At 40.6% G+C, this 26,293-nt stretch overlaps 1 long non-coding RNA gene across 3 annotated transcripts in view; it reads right to left on the bottom strand.

Moving 5' to 3' along the window:
* The window catches only part of LOC102555022 (uncharacterized), a 235,354-nt gene that overhangs the window by 28,713 nt on the left and 180,348 nt on the right, over positions 1 to 26,293 (bottom strand). The window lies entirely within an intron of this gene.

Consider the following 26,293-nt stretch of genomic DNA (forward strand, 5'->3'; position numbering starts at 1 on the left):
TCTTACTTTAAGTGCCTGAAATAGTACTGCGTCTAAACATATTCATAACTACAGACAATACAGAAGAGACTTTAAGAACACTGAGGTGGGCACATCACTAAAATACATGTCCTTGGACTGGGACAAAGACAAGAGATGTTAAGCAGGTTTTATAAATCTTTATAAATCTTCATAAATCTTTTCTTCAAGTACATACTTAAGTGAATGGATCCTTGGGATCTTTAAGGCCAGATTTAAGACATATCAAGGAAGAATTCTGCCCAAGAGTAGCCTTCCATACTTTTCCCTCATTTGTTAAATCATCCCATCTTTCTGTGCCCAGGTTTTGAGCCTGTGCAAGACAGAAGTGACAATCCTTTCTGCAGTGTTTAGTTGGGTCACTAGCTGTTTTGTGTTTGTTTTTCTGCCCTTTAATTTCTTTGCTCTTACTTTATAAACCCCCAGTTCCTAATTTTCTATATATTCTTCACTTTTTGTTACCAAACCTGTCTTCAAAACATCCTCAGGATTCATTAACCTGAAATTGGAGAGGAGAGATAATTCAATATTCAAATAAGAATTGTTGAAAGAATTAATATAATTTGATCATTTAGAGACCTCAGGACAGACTGCCATTTCTGCCCACTTCTACCCATTTCTGCCCACATTCCTGGCCCAAAAGGAAACTGCAGAGTGCCTCTGGATACAGGACTATAAGGGAAGTCAGCACCAGGAACCAGCTGGTTTCTGCCTATGCCCAGAACTGAGCTGAACCGGTACCACAGCTCACTGCACCCAGATCCGGGGGGAGAGGGCTGGATCCTCAGAGTGCAGACACTCCTGAGAACCCAGATTCTGCCAACATTCCTGACCCAAGAGGAAATCGACTAGTGCCAACTGTGCCCCCTGGGTACAGGGCCCTTCGGGTTTCTGCCTGCACCCAGAGTTGAAAGCTAGTCACCAGGAGCACCTACACACCTGAGATCAGAACTCTCTGTTCCCAGATCTGGCTAAAAGAAACAGATCTATAGGAGTGCTGTCATACAAGCCTACAGGAGGGTCAAGAAACTTTCAGAGACAGCAGGACAAGCTAACACCAGAGACAACCTGATGGCAAGAGGCCAGCACAAGAACGTTAGCAACAGAAACCAAGACTACTTGGCATCATCAGAGTGCAGTTTTCCCATCAAAGCAAATACTGGATATCCAAACACACCAGAAAAGCAAGATTTGGATTTAAAATCACATTTGATGATGATGATGATGATGATGGAGGAATTTAAGAAGGACATAAATAACTCCCTTAAAGAAATACAGGACAACACAAGTAAACAAATAGAAGCCTTTAAAGAGGAAACAAAAAATCTCATAAAGAATTCCCTTAAAGAATTACAGGAAAACACATCCAAACAGGTGAAGAAAATGGACAAAACCATCCAGGATTTAAAAATGGAAATAGAAACAATAAAGAAACACGAAGGGAGACAACCCTGGCGGTAGAAAACCTAAGAAAGAGATCAGGAGTCATAGATGCAAGCATCACCAACAAAATAAAAAAGATAGGAGAATCTCAGGGGCAGAAGATACCATAGAAAACATCAACACAATGATCAAAGATAATGTAAAATGCAAAGAGCTCCTAGCACAAAATATCAAGGAAGTCCTGGACACAATGAGAAAATCAAACCTAAGGAAAATAGGTATAGAAGAGAGTGAAGACTCCCAACTTAAAGGGCAAGTAAATATCTTCAACAAAATTATAGAAGAAAAGTTCCCTAACCTAAAGAAAGAGATGCCCATAAACATACAAGAAGCCTATGGAACTCCAAATAGATTGGACCAGAAAAGAAATTCCTCTGGTCACATAATAGTCAAAAGACCAAACACACAAAACAAAGTGAGAATATTAAAAGCAGTAAGGGAAAAAGGACAAGTAACATTTAAAGGCAGACCCATCAAAATTACACCAGACTTCTCGCCAGAGACTATGAAAGCCAGAAGATCCTGGACAGATATATACAGACCCTAAGAGAACACAAAACTCTCAATTAACGTAGAGGGAGAAACTAAGATACTCCATGACAAAACCAAATGTACACAGTATCTTTCTACAAATCCAGCCCCGCAAAGGAAAAGAGATGGAAAACTCCAACAGAAGGAGGGAAACTACACTATAGAAAAAGCAAGAAAGTAATCTCCTTGCAACAAAAGCAAAAGAAGACCGACACACAAACATACTACCACCTCTAACAGCAAACATAACAGGAAACAGCAATCACTATTCCTTAATAACTCTCAACATCAATGGACTCAGTTCCCCAACAAAAAGACTTAGATTAACAGACGGGATACATAAAGAGGACACAGGATTTTGCTGCATACAGGAAACATACCTCAGAGACAAAGACAGATATTACTTCAGAGTAAAAGGCTGGAAAACAACTTTCCAAGCAAAGAGTCTGAAGAAGCAAGCTGGAGTAGCCATTCTAATATCCCATAAAATCGACTTTCAACAAAAAAAATATCAAAAAAGATAAGGAAGGACACTTCATATTCATCAAAGGAAAATTCCACCAACATGAACTCCCAATCCTCACACAGTAATAGTGGGAGATTTCAACACCCCACTCTCATCAATGGACAGATCATGGAAACAGAAATTAAACAGAGACACAGAGAAACTTACAGGAGTTATGAACCAAATGGACTTAACAGATACTTATAGAACATTTCATCCTAAAACAAAATAATATACCTTCTTCTCAGCACCTCACAATACCTTCTCGAAAACTGTCCATATAATCAGTCACATAACAGGCCTCAACAGACACAAGAAGATTGAAATAATCTCATGCATCCTATCTGATCACCACTGACTAAGACTGGTCTTAAATAACAACAAAAACAACAGAAAGTCCACATATACATGGAAGTTGAACAATGATCTACTCAATGATAACTTGGTCAAGGAAGAAATAAAGAAAAAAAGACTTTTTAGAATTTAATGAAACTGAAGGCAAAACAGACCCAAATTTATGGGACACAATGAAGGCAGTGATAAGAGGAAAAAAACATCATAGCTCTGAGTGCCTCCAAAAATACATAGGAGAGAGTATACATAAGCAGCTTGACAGTAAGCCTAAATGCTCTAGAACAAAAAGAAGCAAATACACCCAGAAGGAGTAGAAGGCAGGAAATAATCAAACTTGGCTGAAATCAACCAAGTAGAAACAAAAAGGACTATACAAAGAATCAACAAAACCAGGAACTGGTTCTTTGAGAAAATGAACAAGATAGATAAACCCTTAGCCAGACTAACCAAAGGGCATAGAAACAGTATCCAAATTAAGAATATCAGAAATGAAAAGGGAGATGTAACAACAGAATCTGAGGAAATTAAAAAAAAAATCATCAGATCCTACTACAAAAACCTATATTCAACAAAACTGGAAAATCTGGAGGAAATGAACAATTTTCTAGACAAATATCAGGTACCAAAGTTAAATCAGGATCAGATAAATGATTTAAACAACCCCATAACTCCTAAAGAAATTGAAGCAGTTATTAAAAGTCTCCCAACCAAAAAGAGTCCAGGACCAGATGGGTTCAGTACAGAATTCTATCAGACCTTCATAGAAGACCTCATACCAATACTGTCCAAACTATTCCACAAAATAGAAACAGAAGGAGCACTACAAAATTCCTTCTATGAAGCCACAATTACTCTTACACCTAAACCACACAGAGTCCCAAAAAAGAAAGAGAACTTCAGACCAATTTCCCTTATGAATATTGATGCAAAACTACTCAATAAAATGCTTGCAAACAGAATCCAAGAACACATCAAAATGAATCATGATCAAGTCGGGTTCATTCCAGGGATACAGGGATGGTCCAATGTATGGAAATCCATCGATGTAATCCACTATATAAACAAACTCAAAGAAAAAAAAACACATAATCATCTCATTAGATGCTGAGAAAGCATTTGACAAAATTTAACACCCCTTCATATTAAAAGTCTTGAAAAGATCAGGAATTCAAGGTATCCATACCTAAACATAGTAAAAGTAATATACAGCAAACCAGTAACCAACATCAAACTAGATGGAGAGAAACTTGAAGCAATCCCACTAAAATCAGGGACTAGACAAGGCTGCCCACTCTCTCCCTACTTATTCAATATAGTTCTTGAAGTCCTAGCAAGAGAAATCAGACAACAAAAGGAGGTCAAAGGGATACAAATTGGAAAGGAAGAAATAAAAATATCACTATTTGCAGATGATATGATAGTATATTTAAGTGATCCCAAAAGTTCCACCAGAAAACTACTAAAGCTGATAAACAACTTCAGCAAAGTGGCTGGATATAAAATTAACTGAAACAAATCATTAGCCTTCCTCTACTCAAAGGATAAACAGGCTGAAAAAGAAATTAGGGAAATGACACCCTTCACAATAGTCCCAAATAATATAAAATATGACTCTAACCAAGCAAGTGAAAGATCTGTCTGACAAGAACTTCAAATCTCTGAAGAAAGAAATCAAAGATCTCAGAAGATAGAAAGACCTCCCATGCTCATGGATTGGCAGGATTAATTTAGTAAATATGGCCATTTTGCCAAAAGCAATCTACAGATTCAATGCAATCCCCATCAAAATTCCTACTAATTCTTTATAGCAATAGAAAGAGCAATTTGCAAATTCATTTACAATAACAAAAGATGTCAAAAACTATTCTCAACAATAAAAGAATGGGGGAATCACCATAACTGACCTCATGCAGAATTACAGAGCAACAGTGATTAAAAACTGCATGGTATTGGTACAGAGACAGGTAATAGATCAGTGGAATACAACTGCAGACCCAGAAATGAACCCACAGACCTATGGTCACTTGATCTATGACAAAAGAGCTAAAACCATCCAATGGAAGAAAGACAGCATTTTCAACAAATGGTGCTGGTTCAACTGGAGGTCAGAATGTAGAAGAATGCAGATTGATCCATTCTTATCACCATGTACAAAGCTTAAGTCCAAGTGGATCAAGGACCTCCACATCAAACCAGAGACACTCACGATAATAGAAGACAAGAGTCTCAAACACATGGGTACTGGGGAAAATTTCCTGAACAAAACACCAATGACTTATGCTCTAAGATCAAGAATCAACAAATGGGAACTCATAAAACTGCAAAGCTTCTATAAGGCAAAGGACACTGTCATTAGGACAAAACAGCAACCAACAGATTGGAAGAAGATCTTTACCAATCCTACATCCGATAGAGGACTAATATCCTAATATATACAAAGAACTCAAGAAGTTAGACTCCAGAGAGCCAAATAACCCTATTAAAAATGGGGTACAGAGCTAAACAAAGAATTCTCAGCTGAGGAACATTGAATGGCTTAGAAGTACCTAAAGAAATGTTCAACATCTTTAGTCATAAGGGAAATGCAAATCAAAACAACCCTGAGATTCCACCTCACACCAGTCAGAATGGCTAAGATCAAAAACTCAGGTGACAGCAAATGCTGGCCAGGATGTGGAGAAAGAGGAACTCTCCTCCATTGTTGGTGGGATTGCAAACTGGGACAACCACTCTGGAAATCAGTCTGGAGGTTCCTCAGAAAACTGCACATTGAACTACCTTAGGACCCAGCGATAATCTCCTGGGCATATACCCAAAGGATGCTCCAACATACAACAAAGACACATGCTCCAATATGTTCATAGCAGCCTTATTTATAATAGCCAGGAGCTGGAAAGAACCCAGATGCCCTTCAACAGAGGAATGGATACAGAAAATGTGGTACATCTACACAATGGAATACTACTCAGCTATCAAAACAATGACTTCATGAAATTCATAGGCAAATGGATTGAACTAGAAAATACCATCCTGAGTGAGGTAACCCGATCACAGAAAAACACACATGGTATGCACTCACTGATAAGTGGATATTAGCCCAAAAGCTCAAATTACCCAAGATGCAATCCATGGACTACATGAAGCTGAAGGATGGCCAAAGCGCAGATGCTTCATTCCTTCTTAAAAGGGGGAACAAAAATATTCATAGAACGAGATATGGAGACAAAGTTTGGAGCAGACACTGAAGGAATGGCCATTCAGAGCCTGCCCCACCTGGGGATCCAGCCCATATATATATACAGCCACCAAATCCAGACAATATTGCTGATGCCAAGAAGTGCATGCTGACAGGAGCCTGATATAACCATCTCCTGAGAGGCTCTGCCTGAGCAGGACAAATACAGAGGTGAATGCTAGCAGCAAACCATTAAACTGAGAAGGGATCCCCATTAGAGGAATTAAAGAAAGGATTGAAAGAGCTGAAGGGGCTTGCAACCCCATAAATACAACAATGCCAATCAACCAGAACTCCCAGGGACTAATCTACTACCCAAAGACTATACATGGACTGACCCAGGGCTCCAGCTGCATATGTAGCAGAGGATGGCCTTGTTGGGCACTAATAGAAGGAAAAGTCCTTGGTCCTGCCAAGGTTGGACCCCCAGTGTAGGGGAATGTTGTGGGGGTGGGAATGGGGCTGGAGGGGGAGGCGAACACACTTATAGAAGAAGGGGAATTAGAGGGGATAGGGGGCTTATGAACAGGAGACCGGGAAAGGGACTAACATTTGAAATGTTAATAAAAAATATCCATTACAAAAAGTATAAAATAAAAAAATGTTTAGATCCCTTGCTCTGTGACTTTTTGTCAACTATGTAAAGGTGGATAAAAAGAGCAGCAGCATCTATAAGTGCCTTTAATTTGGACTTGTGATAAGATGGACTGTTCAGCTTTCTCACATTGGCACGCCAGGAGAAATCTGGTTCGAGAAGAAACACTGGCTAGACTTGAGACGGGCATGAGTAAGGATCACTCCCTCCCTGTTCTGGGCCTGCATGAGCCTGAGCTTGTATCCTTCCGACCCCCACCTTCCCCCCCATTAAAGTAGTCATATAGCCTGGTAACCAAAGTACAGGTTTAATTTCTTCTCTATATAAGGACAAATCCAGCAAGATTCTGGAATTCCTCCTCAAGCAAATGAAGCATTCCCAGCACCTTGGTACCAACCAATAATGCACACTCACCCTAAAAAACCCTACTCCCTCCCCACGGTTTATAGCCCTTATTACTCCTGAATAAAGAGAGCTGTAACGTTAAAAACGTCTCAGAGAATGGCAGAACCCACCCTGTCTGGACAAACTTCCTTTCGTTCTAGCTGGTAAGCAGTGGTACCTGAGTACCCTGAAGGCTGAAGCAGAGCCAAGCCCACAGTTGACTACTCCACTGTGGTACTGTATAGGGCCAACAAGGTAATAACAATTAAAGTCCCCATCAAACAAATGACATTGGCTGCTATAGTCATAATGCAATAAATATTTATGGGTTAGTATTGGCCTCCATATTGCAACAGCAGAAAAGTAACTGAAAAAAAATACAACGGGACTGAAAGAACTGTTGCAACGTTTAAGATTGTGTTGTTTAAACAAATTAGAAATCACTGAGCCTCGTGTTATTTCTTCACTGTGCCTTTGCAAAGAGATTTTTACTGTTTATTAGTAGGCTCACAGAGAACAGAATTTCTCATAAATAGGTATCAAATTCACTGTGTAAATGAACTTTGAACTCTGTAAACTTGACCCCTCTGTAATGTGCATGATACCATCATTGTTCATGAAAAATAAAGATTAGTTTCCATTTAATTTTCTGATCAATATGGTTCTCTGAAAAACAGAGAGGCCCTCCTAAATTTAATTCCTATTTACTTGAAAGCAAGGAGATTAATATCTACCCTGTAGGAAAACAAAGTTGTTTGTGTAAGGGGCGTAATAATCAGAAGACTGCCTTTTTAAAAGTACACATCATTCTTCCATTCCGGTGCCATGTGCTTCAAGTTTTAATCACACCTGACATAACAGCCTTCAAAGGTTGAGTCCTTCCCTGAAAAGCAGACCATTGAACCTCAGTTTCCTCTTCTGTCGAATGGACATAATAATAAGTAAGCCCTTGGCTCACAGTGTTCGGAGCAGCTGAGAATCTACACTCAGCTGCTCAACCTGGTCTCCAGCCCAGAAGAAACTATAGTTCCGAGAGCTCTAGAGGTTGTAGTAGCAATGATAATTCTGACCATATTGTACTTCACACCTTAACAAACATGTAGGTGGGTCAGCAGCATAGTCACTAGGTTGGTTTGCCATTTTTTCCTCCTTAGGTTTCTTTGGTCATATTTTTCTTCCTCTCCTTCCCAGGGTTATGTCTGCTTCAGTTCAGCTGCTGGCTAGAACAGCTGGCAGATCGCCCACTCTTGAGGATTTTTCTGCTTGTGAAGCCAACAGGCTGCAAGGGTTGGGGGTTGATCATCTTTTCCACTGAGACATTGGAATCCTTGGAGTTAAACATTTCCCTACTGTTATCACACCCACCCTTTCTTTCCCACTCCCTGTGAATGAATCTGGAAAGAATGAACCTGAAATCTGTCTTGAACAGCTATAAAACCTTTATGGTTTGTGGGCTGCTCCCTGAAAACTGGAGCATTAGCCTCCCCGGTCATTCCTGGACTAAAGAAACCTCATCAGCATATTCCCTAACATGGGGTCAATGTCTGAGGGAGCGGTGCTCTCTGTGCCTGGCACCTGCTGGTGTGAGAGGCCTGTTGGCAGCAAACCACTGCAATCAGCCTTGATGACTGCACTAAACACAGAGCTCAGAGCTCCCAAACGCTCTAACTCACCAAGCAATATTATCTTGAAATAGCAACATCCCCAAGACTGACTTTACTCTGTAAGAATATATCATATAATATATACATATGTGCGACAGAACACATTTTATGGTATCTACGTAGCCAACATTAAATTTTTACTGATTTTCTAAGTTACTTCCATGAAAAAAAAATAGTCGAACTTGTGTCTCTTTTGTGGTCCATGCTGATTCCAAACCCAGGCTTTGGAGTTGCCCTGCTGTCTCATATGATGTCACTCATATAATATTCCCTCCTTGACAGGTACTGGTGAGTCTCTAGTCTTTGGTCTGTGACTCATTATAGTACTCTCTTGGAAATATCGATGTCACCATGCCATACTGTTGATGGCTTAGTTAAAATGTTTAAGTTTGTAATCCTTCCTGGTTGAACATAAGGACAAGAAAGTGCATAAATAATTATATTAGAAGTCACATACTCTTTCTCTATCTTTATCCTGTGCTGGAGAAGAATCATGCTTTACACCGTATATGAACTTTTCTTTGAAGGGTCTTTGTCTCTATAGTCTACCATGAACCCATACATCCTTGCATTTTGAATTTATTATGGTCAGATAGTGCCTATCCTGGATAGAACTCTTCATCATCACAAGCATTAGACCACAGAAGAGTTGTGATTGCTAATAACTAGGTTACCATAGCAATTGCTACATCTACTTTTGCTTTGAAACATATCCAGGAGAGACCAGCTCAGAGTCCTACTGCCATTTTACTAACAATTAAGAAATGGGATTGATTTGGTCTCTGATTTGTGGTGAGCTAGTCAATTCAAAGTCATAATCAGTGCTAAAATAAAGATAAGAATGAGTCTCAAAATATCTCAAATGACTACAGGATAAAAGAGAAACACCGTCCTGGTGGAGGAAACAAGCAAAAAATGGCCATCGTCAATACAGCTCAGGGTTTATTTCATAGGCATTCTGTTTAACGTACTTCTGACATGAAAGATAGCTGAACCTGATGCTACTTTATCCTTCAAATTTTTCCTGAAATACAGGAAATCAAAACCTATGAGTAGGTAGGTATCTTATCTTTGAGGCATAAGTTCATTCTAAACCTTAATCTAACCGATAAAGTAAGATTCTATAATTTTATATTTTCATTATAAACAATAACTCTGAAGTTAAAGAAATTTTATTATTATATACTTTTTGTTTTGAATATTCTAATTTTTTACAATTTCTCTTTTCTCATTATTTAATTACTGAATAAGAGTAGGGTAAAATATATTTAAAAATATAAAGAAGAAAATTAAAGTTCTACCAGTCAACCAGACTGATATGATTTTGCTATCTTTTTTACTTGTAACTGTAGGTAAGTCCTTTTAATTTTTGAGCATACTATTCATGCCATTGAGAAATGGCTTTTTTCCTCACTTGATGATATACTAAATGAAATATTTTCTGCTTAATAAGAATTTTTCTAAAATCTTCAAGTGAAGATTTTTAAGCAGTTGTGTTATGGTTCCAAATTATAGATTTCTTTATGTGTCTGTTTCTTTGGACATTGATATTTGTATTCCTCCGAAGGCTACAGGAATCTACACTCTCAACTTTTATGTAACTTCCATGAATATTTACATGCACAGAAACTAGACTTCCAAGTACAGAAGTTCAACACTGACAGCAAAGAAACCCCCACCACCAAATCCATTACTTTATCCACACCCATGGCCATAAATCCTGTGACCTTTGCTGTCAAGTATTCTTCTTACCCATACCCAGTTCCCCCTCCCTCAGGACTTCTCAAGGATTCTATCCTCAGTTAGCATACTTTTGTCCTGCATTCTTAGTTCTTTTCCTACCATCACCATTCATCTCCCTCATCTTAAAAATGCACTCCTCTGCCCTCCAGCCTGCCTCCAATGTCTTCCTTGTTTCTCTGTCCTCTTCCCATTCTGCTCCTTTGCTCTCCAAGACAACATGGTCAGGCTTTGCCTCCATCATTGCCACCAGTACATCCCACATGCTCCTCCGGAGTCTCTATCCAGTCCCTGTCTTACTTCATCTATCAGCACACTGAACGCAGTTGACCTCTTCTGGAAGCATTTCCTCTTGCTTAGTAGTAAACTGTCTGCAGTTGACAAAATCATGCCTCTGCTAGAGCACAAGGCAAATCTTAGCACTCCCCTACTCCATCACTGTTGGCTTTCGTTTAGTCCCTTTGCCAGCTCCTCACAACATGCTCGTCTGAAAATAGTGTAGGAGGGCAGGCCCTTGCTTTCTCTACAAACACTCTGCACAACCTTGATCTTCAGTGCAGGCTTATATTAGAATGACATGGAGTAGTTGTTGAAATTCTGCCTAGACTGTGGTGTGGCAGGGTGATGTCCTTGCTTTCATGAGGACCTGGAATCTATCCCCAAGAATTAGTAAATCCAATTTATGTTGAGTTTATTTGCTGAGAAGAGGGGACTGAATTAAAAGAGATTGCTGGTTTTGTAAGGACCAGTTTGGTTTCTAGCACCCAAGTTGAACAACCTGAAACTCTAGCTCCAGACCAACCAACACCCTCTTCTGGCCTCTGTAGGGACATACAGATTGAGAGGGGGGGCGGGGAGTGAACATAAATACAAATAAAATAAATCTTTAAATCAAACTTCGGAGCTCAGGAATATCAAAGCTCCCCCAAGTTCTTCTCTAACAGGTCTAGGATGGAATCTACTTGCCCATATATCTTTGAGTTTTCATGGATGATTCTAATACAAAGTCAATGTTAAGGAATCTTAGCCTAGCTTTCCTTGCCTTAGATGGCTTAATGTACTAATGTAGCTTTAAATAATATTAATACAACATTAATCATTTATAAAATCACCTTATCAATGAGAACTCCTGTCGCTGTCTTCTATACTTTGAAGGTTCTTCTTTCTTCCACCCTTTCAATCCCCTGACACTATATATAGGAGAGAAAAAAAGAATAGAGAGGAAAGGGACTAGATTCCCCAAATAAAGTCAGGGGTAGGAAGGGGGCAATGTTATTGTTAGAGTAGTTCCTGCTGATTAGGGACACTGAGTTCCTTGGGATAAGTTTGATCTTCACCATCAAGATATCTAATTTCTTCTTTCTATTTCTTTGTATACAACTTCTTAACAAACCACAACCAACAACAAACAACATTCAGCCAAAAACTCGCAAGCACCGCCTATCAAGGCCCTAGCATTTATATAACCTCTATAAAGTTCCCAGAATTCCCAGTGTCACACAATTCCAGAAACTCTCTGCAGCTGACAAAACCATGCCTCTGCTAGAGCACGAGGCAAATCTTAGCTGCTGTGGACAATCTGAAGCAGCCCCATACCCCACTCCTGGGATTAAAATGAAAACATATTCTTAAAACATTTCTGTATCTTTAAAAGAAACCAAAACTCCAAACTCCCCTGACTCCCCTGTGTAAGAGGGCCCCAACAATCCACCAACATTAGCGGTCTCTATTCGGATAAAATATTCCATTTCCTAGTAACGTATGACGTTATGATTGACATATATAGATGTCCTTCTACTTAACCCACCACAATCAAAAACATCGTATGTTGGATTGTACTTAGTACAAATAAACATCAAAAGCCCTAGTTTAGCAACATGACACACTGGAAAATAGCCATTGCTCATCCCCATGGCCACATGGTTGACTGGGAACTTGGCTTACGCCCACTGCCCAGCACCACTGAAGAGGAACAAACCACATATTACAATTAGTCCCAGAAAACATCAAAATGCAAAATATGGTTTCTAGTGAATAGTATCACCTTTACACTACCAAAAGTTAAAAAAAAATCATAAGTTGAAGCACATTTTAGAAATTAGAGAAGTCTGTATATGTGTTTATCTATCTACTTTGGAATTCCCATGTATTAAAAGATAGCCCTGTCACAGAGTAGGCATTTACAAAATACCTTGTGACTGAATTAAAACAAAGCACTGAGGATTTTTTTTAAACAGGAAAGAAGAACAATGTGCAGCTCAACTGTGCTGAGATGTCACATGGTGTCAATGGTATCAACAGATGTACAAAGGAAAGTGACTCAAAGTGGAGCAAAGGATAGTGTTGACTCTGATGAGTCTTTCAGGGAACTTTGAGATCATTCATTGCAACTTTATCCTGCCACTTTGAGAAGAATAACTTAGAACTGCTTAGGCATCCACTAAAAGATCCCGAGGTTCTCGGTAGAGACAGACTAGAATGTAGATACCCAGACTACTGATCCTACTGAATTGTTGAACTTGACTTAAAGAAATGTGGACACTCAAAGACACTCAAACCAATAATTAGCCTAGAATAAAAAGAGAAAAAAACATTCTTCCCATGCCACATTAAAATCATCATATTGGATCTGAAGGGCCCCTGTTTAGCCTTTATTGTCCCCACTAAAAAACAGAAGGAATGATCAGAAAAGGCTGACACTATAATGAAACTTTTTGATGGGGCTAAGAGAAGGGCTCATATATCACAGACTAGCCTCGTACTCACTATGCAACCAAGAATGACCCCTACTTCAGAATCACTGAGATTATAGGTATATGCTGTCCTGTCTGGTTTTATGCAGTGCTAGGGATTGAACCCAGGGCTTCAGATATTCTAGGCAAACACTGTGCCAACTGAGCTACATCCTCAGCCCCATAGGGTAGTTCTAAGGTGGCAGTGGTCACAGTTATAACAGAGAAATTTACTGAAGAGGAATAAGTGAGGAGGCATTTCATATCTAATAAGCTTTCATCTCTAGCCACTTGTGGTATTTAGTATGTGAGAAAGGAGAAGGTCACCAGGAATCATGTCAAGCTGGCTTACAGGCACCAGATCTGAAAATCGAGGGGATTTTTGTAACCATTCAGATTCTGCTCATTTGCTGCGAGCAATGAATCTGGCTCTGGGCCCAGCTCTTACAGTGCACGGTTAAAGGGATCACCAGTTGCATTATTTGCTGTCCCTGAAGATCCATCCTTAACTTCCTTTGGCTAAATCACAGAGTATGTTTTTCATTTGCTGTTAACACAGAGAGAGAGTGAGGGAAAGTGCAGCTTCCTATAAAATCCTCTCAATTAAAGGAATATATTTAAAAGGTGCCCAGCTAAAGAAAACCAACCTGAGTAATGTCATTTTTCATCTCTCTATAGAAGTGAACATTTTTTATTCTTTGTTACAGGGAAAAGTATTCATTCAATACCACTTGAAATAATTTCAAAGCACTGGGAATCAGTGCATGAATCAAAGACATGCCCAAGGAATCCTGTGTCTCAGTGAAGCCCTGCTTGTCAGAGATTTGGAGTGTGTTGCCTCTGTCCCTTTGAACTAGTTTTGTTCTGTTTGTCTTGCTAACATCCTTCCGTGTCCTTTAAAGGCTTTCGTCAGACAGTGGGTCTTCATGGTCACTTGGAAAACATTTTGCTCAGTAGAAAGGGGTTGGGGGAAGGGAGAAGAGCTAGATATTTTTGATCTTCATCTCACACACGCAGAGAGAGAGAGAGAGAGAGAGAGAGAGAGAGAGAGAGAGAGAGAGAGAGAGAGAGAGAGAACCACGAAACCAAAAGTAGCTGACTTTATTTGTAAGGAGATACAAATCTAACATAAGCTCCCAGAACCACTCATGCCAAAATATAGAATAGAGGTTGTCCCAGGCCTTCAAACCCCACTGGGCTTTAAGACAAAATGCAGTCAGGACTATTGAGAGGAAGTACAAAAACCTGAGGAGGTAAGAGACCAAGAGGAAACATTCCAGCTTACCTTTAATTTCTACTTTGATATAAAGCTACGAAATTTTTATCACGAAGTCCCAGCCTACAGATAATGAGTAATATTCTGGCCACACAAGAAGAAATCTTTAAAATATAACAAAATATGCCATTACCAGATGGTCTCCTAAGAGCTGGCAGCCTGTGTGCACACTTGTGCGGTTAGATGTCTTAGCTCCAAACAGCAAGAATACCTGTGCCTCACCTGGAGACCTGTCAGGAGTACTTAGGAAGGTCCTTTGGGCCCTGTCCTGAATTCATGCTCCTTTTCCATTGCTGAAATACAAAAGGGAACCCAGTGTCATTTATCCAGAAAATATACGATCAACAGTTAAACTTTAGCATGATGTCAACTCAAGGAAGGGTTCTGTAACTAGGCATACAAACAGTTGTTTGAAGAGAGTTACCTGAAGTTCTTTTGTAACCATTTGGGTTTTTTCTAAGTGCTCCCCAGCTCCAAATAATGACCTGAAGGCTTATTTATTTATTTATTCATGATTATGGCCTTGGCTTAGTTGCTCTCCAACTACCTTTTAACTTATATTAGTTCATTTACACTATCCTATGTCTGCCACGTGGCTGGTTAGTCACTCCTCCTCCTCAGTTTCATACGTCCAACTTCCTCCAAGTCTGGATGATGAATCTTCCCATACCTGACTCTTTCCCAGAGTCCCTCTCTCTGCCAGCTGTCCCACCTTCTACTTTCTGCCCAGCTGTTGAGCGTTCAGCTTTTATTGACAGGTGATGCTTTTACACAGCGCACAAGAGATATCCATACATTCTTCTCTTATTGACTGGCACTGTGCACGCAGCCAGCTTACTGGTGCCTTTCCTGAACACAGTCACCTAATGGTGGCAAAAAGTCTCATTAACAAAACATACCACCATCTCTCCTGCCAAAGTCAAACACAGGCGCCAACCTATGGCCCTGCAAATTCTGAGCCCCTAGTTCTCAGGTTCAGGTATCCTGAAATCCTTAAGTACCTTTGCAAATACCTGGTCTTCTGTTAATGTTACATTCACTAAGTTTATATGATGAGTGAATTGAGTAAGAAATTGGCACTTTTATTTCTTGAGGCAAAATTTGCCACAAGTGTCTCATTTAGTCACATGTCTCCAAATTTAGCCAACGGTAAAATTCAAGTGACTCTGTTATTGAGGTTTAACTGAAAGAGCTTTAGCCCAGGTTGTTTTCCAAGGCCTTTGACAGTGTATTAAATAAATTTCATACACAAACACTTTAAGCAAAGGTAAGCATACTTAAGACTTACCCTCCCCTGACTGGCATCCATTATAATAGTTCTCCACACATAAAAACAGATATGTGTTTCCACAGGTTTCCTTTCCAGTCACTGAAGTTATATATCAGTGTGGATATCACACAGGCATTGAAGGTGTATATCATCCTTAGCCAGATGCCTCCCTTATAGGTTAACTCTATGTTATCATTCCCCCCCACACAATAAAAAGCCCCACTAGGGTCATGCTAACCATTCCTAGGTGCTCCAAAAGGAATATGGGTAGACGGATGGATGGATGGATGGATGGATGGATGGATGGATGGATGGACGACAGATGAATGAATGAAAATATACATCTGTATATTTTCCCATCTTGTCTAATCCTCTTCTATAGCTTGCTTTGGCTCGCAGCATCACCTCATGTCTCTTTTAGGAATCTATGTAACTTCTGCAACTTCTTTTCCTTCAACTCTACCCTAACCCCTTGGCCTCAGCTCACCATGTTCTATAACTGAACTCCACAGGAGCCATCTCTACTGCTCCTTCCCTCATGAAAGCCTGAGGCTGGGCTTCTGGTTGTACCTCAGAGCCTCCCACACTTGAATGAACTTGCCTGTGTGTGTGTACCTAACGAATTACTAATATGAGTCTTACACTTCTCTCAGAACAACAAAAATAATCCTTCCTGTCACTGCTATACATCAACACCTTCTAAAGGGTGAGAAGCTGAGTTTACAAGCCTAACAGAATCACATAAAAACAAGGGGAACGTGCTATGAGGTGATGATAGGGATTATACCAGGAAAGTAAAACCACCTATATTTCTAGCAATATTGGAAATCCTGTTTCATTATTCATATTCACATAATTGATAATAGTACTTTTATAACAAATAATACTCAAGTAATATTTAGTATCAATTAACCAATATGATTCTCTAAACTTCCAATCCTAACACATTTCCACATATAAGCAAATATCTAGATTGCTGGGAATTTATAAAGGTCTGAGGAGTACCTTTAAAGGTTACAGATCTGCTCGCTGAAGCTAAAGAGAAGGGAAAAAGGAGACCAGGGTACAGAATCAGTGAACTCTACTCCTCCTATAGCAGTCTTTAGACTGAATTCCTTAAAAGGTGTTCCACAGTGCTGCAAGTTTTTATAACGTCTACTCCTGGTAACCCTTCCTTGACTTGGCAAGACAGTGGTCACCACAGGGAGCAGGTGAGCTCTTACATGACTAAAGCAGATTACAAGCTTCCTGAGAGAGCTGAAGAATATGTAAAACCTCACTGTGATTGACAGGTTTGTAGGCTGCACATTGACCACTTTAGAGCTGATAAGACTAGGTGCTGAGAGCTTAGTAGTTCCCACTTCAGGTATTCTGAAAGATAGCAGCACTTAGGAAGGTCGGTTGGCTCATCCTAATTCAAAATCTGTGTCCTTTGAAATCAGAAGGTAGAGCTTTTTCATTTGTCTGGGATTTATCTGAGTAACCAAACTTGGGTGAGTCATTTGCTTTTTCATGGTCTCACAACTGGTATGTACAAAACACAGGTAACCACCACCCAAGGTTTTACAGTAGAATTCGGAGCTCTGGATAAACAAGAGGAAAAAAAACTCTTTCCTCTTTTTTTAATAGTAACTTTGAGGAGTCAAATACAGCAAGGATTGGTAAACCATAAAGTGCTAAACAAGAATAGGATGTTTCAGCCAACCATGTCATCGATGGAAGGGAACTGCTTTGTAACAGGGTTTTACTATCAAAACAAACACCCTAAGTGAGCAGCACCTATTCCTGCTTACTTACACATATACATCAGAGTTGCTATGCCAACCCCTCCCAAAGTGTCTGCATCTTTTAATCAATTCAACTCAGCAACTTTTGAAGAACTAACTTTGCACCAAACATTTTGTTAAGAAATGGGTGTCGTAAGAAGAAAAGTAGATAGTCTTGCACTAAAAATAAAATAAAAAGCCCCCAGTCTAGAAATTGAACAGGGACTCCTGGCTAACATAAGTAAGCAATCTTCAAGTCTTAAGTATAATCCTTTCCATTTTGTTTTCTCCTGGAGCCTTCAACGTTCTCTAGTGAAAGTAGCTCAATAAGTTGTTTATGCCATCAAGGCCATTCGAGCCGGGCTTGGAAATTCGGTCTTACTGTGCACACTGTTCAGACTATGTGAAGGTGAACCAGACCAGCCTGAGTCATGAACCCACAATGCTAAGATGACTCTGCAGAAGGCAGACAGCTGTCGGTGAGCTGTGCTCCCACCAGAGGGTGAGAAAGGGCTGTTCCCAGGGCACAGACCGGATGAGACAGGAAAGGTCAGAGGTGGGGACACCCACCCTCACCCTGGGGACATAGCTAAGTTTTTCTTAGCTTAAAGTTTTGGGAGCTCTCCAATCTAGCCTTTCTTCTCTGAGTTAGATCTTTCTTCTCTTTAAGATCTGGATGGGTGTCTTCCCAGAAGGCTCTAGGAACCCCAAAAGCAGTGTAGACCTTATTAAATGGATCATTCTGTGCACAATAAATCTTTAGCAGTCTAACAGAAAGTAAGAGTAAGACTCTTGGAGGGCTGTCACAAAGGTGGTCATCCAGATGCCATACTGGTCACTTTATACATATCCATATTTAAGCATGCTTAACTCTCTCCCTAATTCCTTTTCTTTTATTTTCTTTTCCTTCCTTCCTTTCTTCCTTCCTTCCTTCCTTCCTTCTTTCTTTCTTTTTTTCTGAAACTGTAGGGGGAGGAGCTGATATGTCAATAAAGACAGCAGAAGCCAATCGCTGGGTGAGGATAACAAGATGGGATTTCCAGGTCCCAGAAGGAAGAGGAGGAGACAAGATAGGTACTTTTCGGCCAGGCTTTGGAGAGAGGTGCACAGACACCATGTAGGCCTGGAAGTTATTAGAGCCAATGGCAGTCTCTGCCACCACAAGAATTCTGTCATAAGATAGCTGATGAGCTTAGGACAATAGATTCTGCACCCAGCAAGTGCATTATCTGGCTGGTTTTAAAAAAGCTCAAGTCCAAGTAAATCGAAGACCTCCACATCAAGCCAGATACACTGAAACTAATGGGAAAAAAAGTGGGGAAGAGCCTCGAAAACATAGGCACAGGGGAATTTTCCTGAACAGAACAACAATAGCTTATGCTCTAAGATCAAGAATCAACAAATGGGACCTCATAAAACTGCAAAGCTTCTGTAAGGCAAAGGACAGTGTCATTAGGACAAAACCACAATGAACAGATTGGGAAAAGATCTTTTCCAATCCTACATTAGCCCTAATAGAGGGCTAATATCCAATATATACAAAGTACTCAAGAAGTTAGACTCCAGAGAGTCAAATAACCCTAGTAAAAATGGGGTACAGAGCTAAACAAAGAATTCTCAGCTGAGGAACATTGAATGGCTTAGAAGTACCTAAAGAAATGTTCAACATCTTTAGTCATAAGGGAAATGCAAATCAAAACAACCCTGAGATTCCACCTCACACCAGTCAGAATGGCTAAGATCAAAAACTCAGGTCACAGCAGATACTAGCGAGGATGTGTAGAAAGAGGTACACTCCTCCATTGTTGGTCAGATTGCAAGGTGGTACAACCACTGTGGAAATCAGTCTGGAGGTTCCTCAAAAAAAATTGAACATAGTACTACCTAAAGACACAGCTATACCACTCCTGGGCATATACCCAAAAGATGCCCCAACATATAACAAAGGCACGTGCTCCACTATGTTCATAGCAGCCTTATTTATAATAGCCAGAAGCTGGAAGATCCCAGATGCCCTGCAACAGAGGAATGGATACAGAAAACCTGGTACATCAACACAATGAAATACTACTCAGCTATCAAAAATAATGACTTCATAAAATTCACAGGCAAATGGATGGAACTAGAAAATATCATCCTGAGTGAGGTAAACTAATCACAAAAAACCACACATGGTATGCACTCACTGGTAAGTGGATATTAGCCCAAATGCTCAAATTACCGAAGATATAATCCACAGACCACATGAAGCTCAAGAAGGACAACCAAGGTGTAGATGCTTCAGTCCTTAAAAGGGGGAACAAAATTATTCATAGAAGGAGATATGGAGAAAAAGTTTGGAGCAGAGACTGAAGGAATATCCATTCAGAGCCTGCCCCCACCTGGGGATCCAGCCCATATACATACAGTCCCCAAACCCAGACAATATTGCTGATGCCAAGAAGTGCATGCTGACAGGAGCCTGATATAGCTGTTTCCTGAGAGGCTCTGCCTGAGCAGGACAAATACAGAGGTGAATGCTAGCAGCAAACCATTGAACTGAGAACAGGGTCCCCATTGGGGCAGTTAGGGAAAGGATTGAAGGAACTGAAGGGGCTTGCAACCCCATAAGAACAACAATACCAACCAACCAGATCTTCCAGAGATCCTGAGGACTAAATTGCCAACCAAAGAGTACACATGGAGGAACCCATGGCTCCAATAGCATATGGAGCAGAGGACGGCATTGTCTACCATCAATAGGAGGAGAAGTTTTTGGTCTCATGAGGGCTAATTTTCCCAATGTAGGGGCATGCCAGGGTGTTGAGGTGGGAATGGGTGGGAGTGGGTGGGAGTGGGAACATCTTCATAGAAGCAGGGAGAGGCAGGATGGGAGGGAGGAATGGGGATAATATTTGAAATATAAATACATAAAATATCCAATAAAAGGGGGGAAACCTCTTAAAAAGAAAAGAAAATTAGTTATAAAAAATATTCAGGCTGCTTGGTGTTTTCCATTTGAGGTGACTCAGGGGGACAGCAGAAAGGGCACAGCTGCAGGGTGGTTGTTGGCAGTTGGCAGAGCCAGCCACAGGGTGGATGGTCATTGTAGAGCAATCGCAGCTCCCAGCATTTATGGGGAAAGTGTTAGCTAGCCATGGGGCTGAGGGAGATGGCTGGGCCGGCAGGCGGCTGCTGATCCCAGAGCCTAGCCAGAGCGAGCGAGTTTTTAAAATTACACGCAACAGAAAATACTTTTTCCTGAAGATATTCTCCTTCTCCAGCTCCTCTGAGATCTCCCTCACTCCTCACCTGTCCCAATCCATGCTTTGCCTTTTTTCTCTTTCTCTTAATGAAACAGACCAAAAACAGAGAAAGCACAAGAAACACACACACACACACACACACACACACACACACACTATACAGAAATACACAAAATCAGAAACTATAATATACAAACAAAAGAACAATAAGACAAAAAATGCCAAACAATGCAATATTGGACAAACAACTCTACAAAAAGACACTGATTTCATTTTGTGTTGGTGAACGGCTTCTAGACTGTCTAAACCCTAGGGCATCCACCTTGAAGTGTGGCTGATACACTCAATAAGACATCACTGGAGAACACTCCTTTGTCCATTGCAAGCAGAGCGTTCTTGGATAGAAATGAGAGCTCATGTCTACTTTCCCCTCTTAGTTCTGGCTCCATATCTGTTTCGAACCTGTGCAGGCCCTGTGCATGCTGCCACAGTCTCTGTGAGTTCATGTGTGCATCAGTCCTGTTTCATCTGAAGACACTGTTCCCTTAGGGCTATCTGTCACCCTTGCCCCTTACAATCTATCCACCTCCTCTTTTGCAAAGCTCCCTGAGCCCTGAGGGGAGGTGTTGTGGTGGTTAGTTTTATGTCAATTTGACACAAGCTAAAGTCATCTGAAGGGAGGGAACCTCAGCTGAGAAAATGCCCTGATAAGATTTGGCTGTAAGACATTTTCTGAACTAGTGATTGATGTGGGAAGCCCCAGCCAATTGTGGGAGAGGCCACTACTGGGTTGGTGGTTTTGGGTTCTATAGGAAAGCAATCTGAGCAAGCTATGAAAGCAAGCCAGTAAGCAGCGATCTTCTATGGCCTTCTCATTAGTTCTACCTCCAGGTCCCCTCCGTTTGAATTCCTGTCTTAACTTCCTTTGGCAATGGACTATGGATATGGAAACATAAAACAAACAAACCCTTTCCTCCCCAACTTGCTTTTGGTCATGGTGTTTCATCATAGCAATAGTAACCTAAAATAACACAGGGTTTGATAAAGACATCCGTTTTAGGACTGAGTGTTCCAAAGTCTCTCATTCTCTGCACACTGCCCTGTTAATTCCCATTATTGAGGGAGGAGTTTTCTCTGATGATGGTACCTTGATCTATGAGTCTAGCAGAAAATCATTAGAAGTCATTTTGTTGTTGTGCTCTGTTAGCAGAACAATAGCATTTGGTTTTCCTTTAGGTCCCAGTCTCAAGTTCTTGGCCACCTGAATATTATCAGGCGTGGGTTCCATTTCATGGAGTGACCATAAAGCCAACCAGACAGTGGTTGGTTACTCCCACAATGCACCAGCATATCATGCAGGCATGTCACTGTGGTAGATCAGGGTTTGTAGCTGGGTTGACATTTACCTTTCTTCTCTGGGAGTGTGCAGAGTAGCTTCCAGTACCATGGACACTAGCCAGTAGGGGTGACGGCTCTGGTTAAGCCTCAGCTCAATTTCTCCATATTCAGTGAGATGTATAAATGTTGTGCTTGTCAAGAGGGCCTTACCATCAGTTTAGAGAGCAACCAATAGCCTTGACAATAGCCCCGATTGTTTGGGGTTTCTATGGGGCTCTTTGGCCAATAACTCAATTAGATATAACCCATTGTGGCACTGGAAGCCTCACAGGGTGGTAAAAAAAAATGTCTAGTTAGGAAATTGCCTATCCTGATAGTTGATGAATTTCATTTAGGTTTCTTTCCTATATGTATTATCATACATGTAGACAGCTTCTATAGTAAATGCCCCTAGTGTTAATAGTTTCTTTCCATATGCTTCCTTACCCCTCCTCTTCCCTTCTTCCTCTTTCCCCATGTAACCTAATCCTCCCTCACCCCAACCTCTCCATAATTGTATATTCTATTTCTCTTTCCTTGAGAAATTCTCCCCTTCTCCCAATCTCATACCTGACCTCCGTGGTTATTCAGATACAAGCATGCCTTTCATAGGCTTAAAAGCCAACATTCACACGTAAGAGAATGCATGTCTTATGTCTTACTGGGTCTGGTTTACCTCACTCAGGATGATATTTTCTAGTTCCATCCATTTACCTATGAATTTCATGATATTTTAAAAGATCTGAGTAATATTCCATTGCATAAACATGCCATCTTTTTATCCATTTGCATAATCCCAACCTCTATTTCTGTTGCTAGCTCCTTTTCCTGACCATGGCCCTTTTGCTTTATGATAACTAGTGCACACCTCTAGAAGAAGCCAGGACATTCTCCCTGCCTCAAAACCCTTAATTTTGTCATATTTGCCTTTTCCTCTTCTCTAAGTACAGCAACATGTTCACAAGGCTAGAAATTGGGAATGGACACCCAGGGCAGGAGAAAAGAGCCATTGTTGTTACTACCGTACATACATAGGAGGTCTTATTCATGGTAGATACAAATTCTTACCTGTCTTTATATAAAGTATCTTAAGGACTTCTATAAGAGCCTAAAACTGAAGAGCATTCTTTGTATAAAATAGTATTTATCATTTGAAATGCCAAAAATGGAGTTGTAGGATTTCAACAAATGACAATATAGGCACTTCCTGATTTTAGCAGTTTGACTAAAGGTGGATAATGACAGTAAAATCTTATCATCCTGCATATAATCATCACAAATACTAATATAAATGATGTATACTGAATGATGATACACTATTAGTTTTCCTTCATAAAGACTAATTTTTACTTGAATTTCTTTCTGCTTTAAATGTTGGAAAGTTTACAAACGTTTGGCAATCAAGGTCAGCAGTACAGAGCATGTGCTCCCACCCAGGCTAATATCTGTGTAAAGTAAACTACAACAAGCAGACCACATACATAGTTTGAGTACAATTGTTTCCTGTTAGGTGGAAAATGAATATTTTACCTTGACATTAAGAATATACCTTGTATTTTAAATATTTTAACAGGGTTGGGGGCTGGGCAAATGTCCCAACAATTAAAAGCACTGGCTTCTCTTTCAGAGGACCTGGATTTGGTTCCCAGAACCCATACAATGACTCCTGAGTACCTGTAACCCCAGTTACAGGGAATCTGGCACCTTCTTCTGGCCTCTGTGGGGACTACATGTATATGGTGCAGACACATACATGTAGTCAAAACACTCATATGTATAAAATTTTTAAAATATATCTTATATGACATGAGGTTTTTTACTATGTGAACAAAAATACATATTTATTAATATGCTATTTAGTCTTCAAAAGCTGATTTACTTCTTTGTCTTTCTGTAATAAGAATAACCACATATTAAATATTATGTGGGTATTTGGAAGTAGAGTTGAATCAATATTTGTTTTCATAATTTACAACTGAAACAAACATAAACCATGTAATAACAAGTATTCAAGACTATTATAACAGACGGAAAATTTCAATAAAGTGTTCTTAACAATGTAAGTGGCTAGGTGGAAGGGGCAGCACATACCTTTCATCTGAGCACTTGGGAGGCAGAAACAGGCAGATCCCTCTGATTTTACAGCCAGCTTGCTAGAGATACAAATGTATTTCCGGTGACCTTCACACATACCAAACCTTCAAAAGGTATGCACATAGTGACGCTCAAAATAACATGTTTACTGGGAGAGTGTGTTAGTCAGAGTTCTCTGGAGGAGCAGAACGCAAAGAATAAATATATATTACGGAAAGGGATTCATTAGATTGGCTGTCCAAATAGGGGCTAGGAAGCATGGCAATAGCTGTCTGCACATGGAGAAGTTGAGAGCTGGTAGTTGCTTTGCCCACGGAGCTGGAAGCCTTAGCAGTACCAAACTGGTGCTGTTCACTGCAGCTTTATTCATAGCAGCCAGAACCAGAAATAAACTAGATGTCCCTCCAGCTCTGATGCTAAGGTCCTATTCCCCAGTTGGTTCTTGATCTATCAGTAAAGAAGCCATGGTTCAATTGATGGGCAGAGGGAATTGGTGTGACTTCCGGGTCCCCTCCGGCAAGAGACAGATGCAGGAGAGGGAGGAGGAGAGTTACCGTGAGAGAGAAGGTAACCAGACATGTGAGATCTCGGGTCCACTCCTACAGGCAGGCACTTGGGGGTGTTGAGCAGAGATGAGATGTAACTGAGCAGCCAAAGTTGAGGGCAAGTGGAGAGATTCAGAGCTAAGAGTACTTATTGATAAGGGCATGCTTCTCCAGGCGGGAGGTAAGTGGAACCCAGCAATCATGCCAAAAAGGCAAGATGAAACTGAGTGCGTCTGTGTTTCTTATCGGTGGATTCAAGGGAATCTGGGGGCGGGGCTGGTGTCGGGGCCCATTCCCAGTGGGGTAGCAAAGCTATAGGCAACACTGATGAATGGATAAAGAAATTGTGGCACATTAATGTGTTCCCACATTAACCTACAAATGCTCCCCAATTCCAGCTGTCTCTCCCTACACTTTCTCCACCCCCACCTGATCTCTCCCACTCCCATCCCCTCTGCTCCCATACCCCCCCCCCAGAATCTATTCTATTTCCCCTTCTCAGAGAGATCCATGCATTCCCCCTTAGAGCCCTCCTCTTTACCTAACTTGGATTGTAGTTTGATTATCACTTATTTAACAGCTAATATCCACTTACAAGTGCACACATACCATATTTGTCTTTCTGGTTCTGGGTTACCACACTCAGGATGACTTTTTTTTTCTAGTTCCTACAAAATTCATGATACTTAGTTTGAGCGCGAAGGCCCTGGCCACTGTCAACATTGGGAGTCTAATGGTCCTGCCTCATCTACCACTGCTGTCCCAACTGAGGTGAAGAAAGTGGAAGTTCTGATAACTTTTTGCCCTCTTTTATTAACACATTAAATAAAATGCCAAACCTGAGAGAAAGGGAGGGGAATGGGAGGAAGAGAGGAAGATTTAGGGAAGGAAAGTAAGGAGCAAACTCCAATGAAGGGGCTGCTAACTCTCCAAAGCTAATGAAAAGAAAGAGTTATAGAAGTGTGTCCTAAAACGAAGTAAAATAATTTAAATCATATTTTGAGGAAAAAATTGTAAAAATACATTTTCCTTTTGTAAAACAAACTATACTAAAGTGTGCCTCATGATGTTGATGGGGGGAAAAAGGAACTGTTTGGGGCTAGACTGCACACATGAAGCCCTGAGCTTACTCCTGAGCAATGCACACAAGAACACACACGCTCACACACACACACACACACACACACACACACACGCTCACAGACACACTCACACACACACACACACGCTCACACACACACTCACACACAGACACAGACTGACTCACAGACACACTCACATACACACGCACACATTCACACACACATTCATACACAGAGAAATACATGTTCACACTCACACTCAAACACACAGACACACACAGACACGTACACATATACTTACTATATAATCCAGCTATATTACTCCTGGGTATATATTTACCATAAAGACTCCATACCAACACACCACAGAGACACCTGCACACCAGTTTTTTCTGCAGCCCTGGACGAAACAGCTGAGTTAAAGAACCACACTCGGC

Source organism: Rattus norvegicus, chromosome 18 (genome assembly GCF_021556685.1).
Source record: "Rattus norvegicus strain SHRSP/BbbUtx chromosome 18, alternate assembly SHRSP_T2T, whole genome shotgun sequence".
Classification (NCBI taxonomy): domain Eukaryota; kingdom Metazoa; phylum Chordata; class Mammalia; order Rodentia; family Muridae; genus Rattus; species Rattus norvegicus.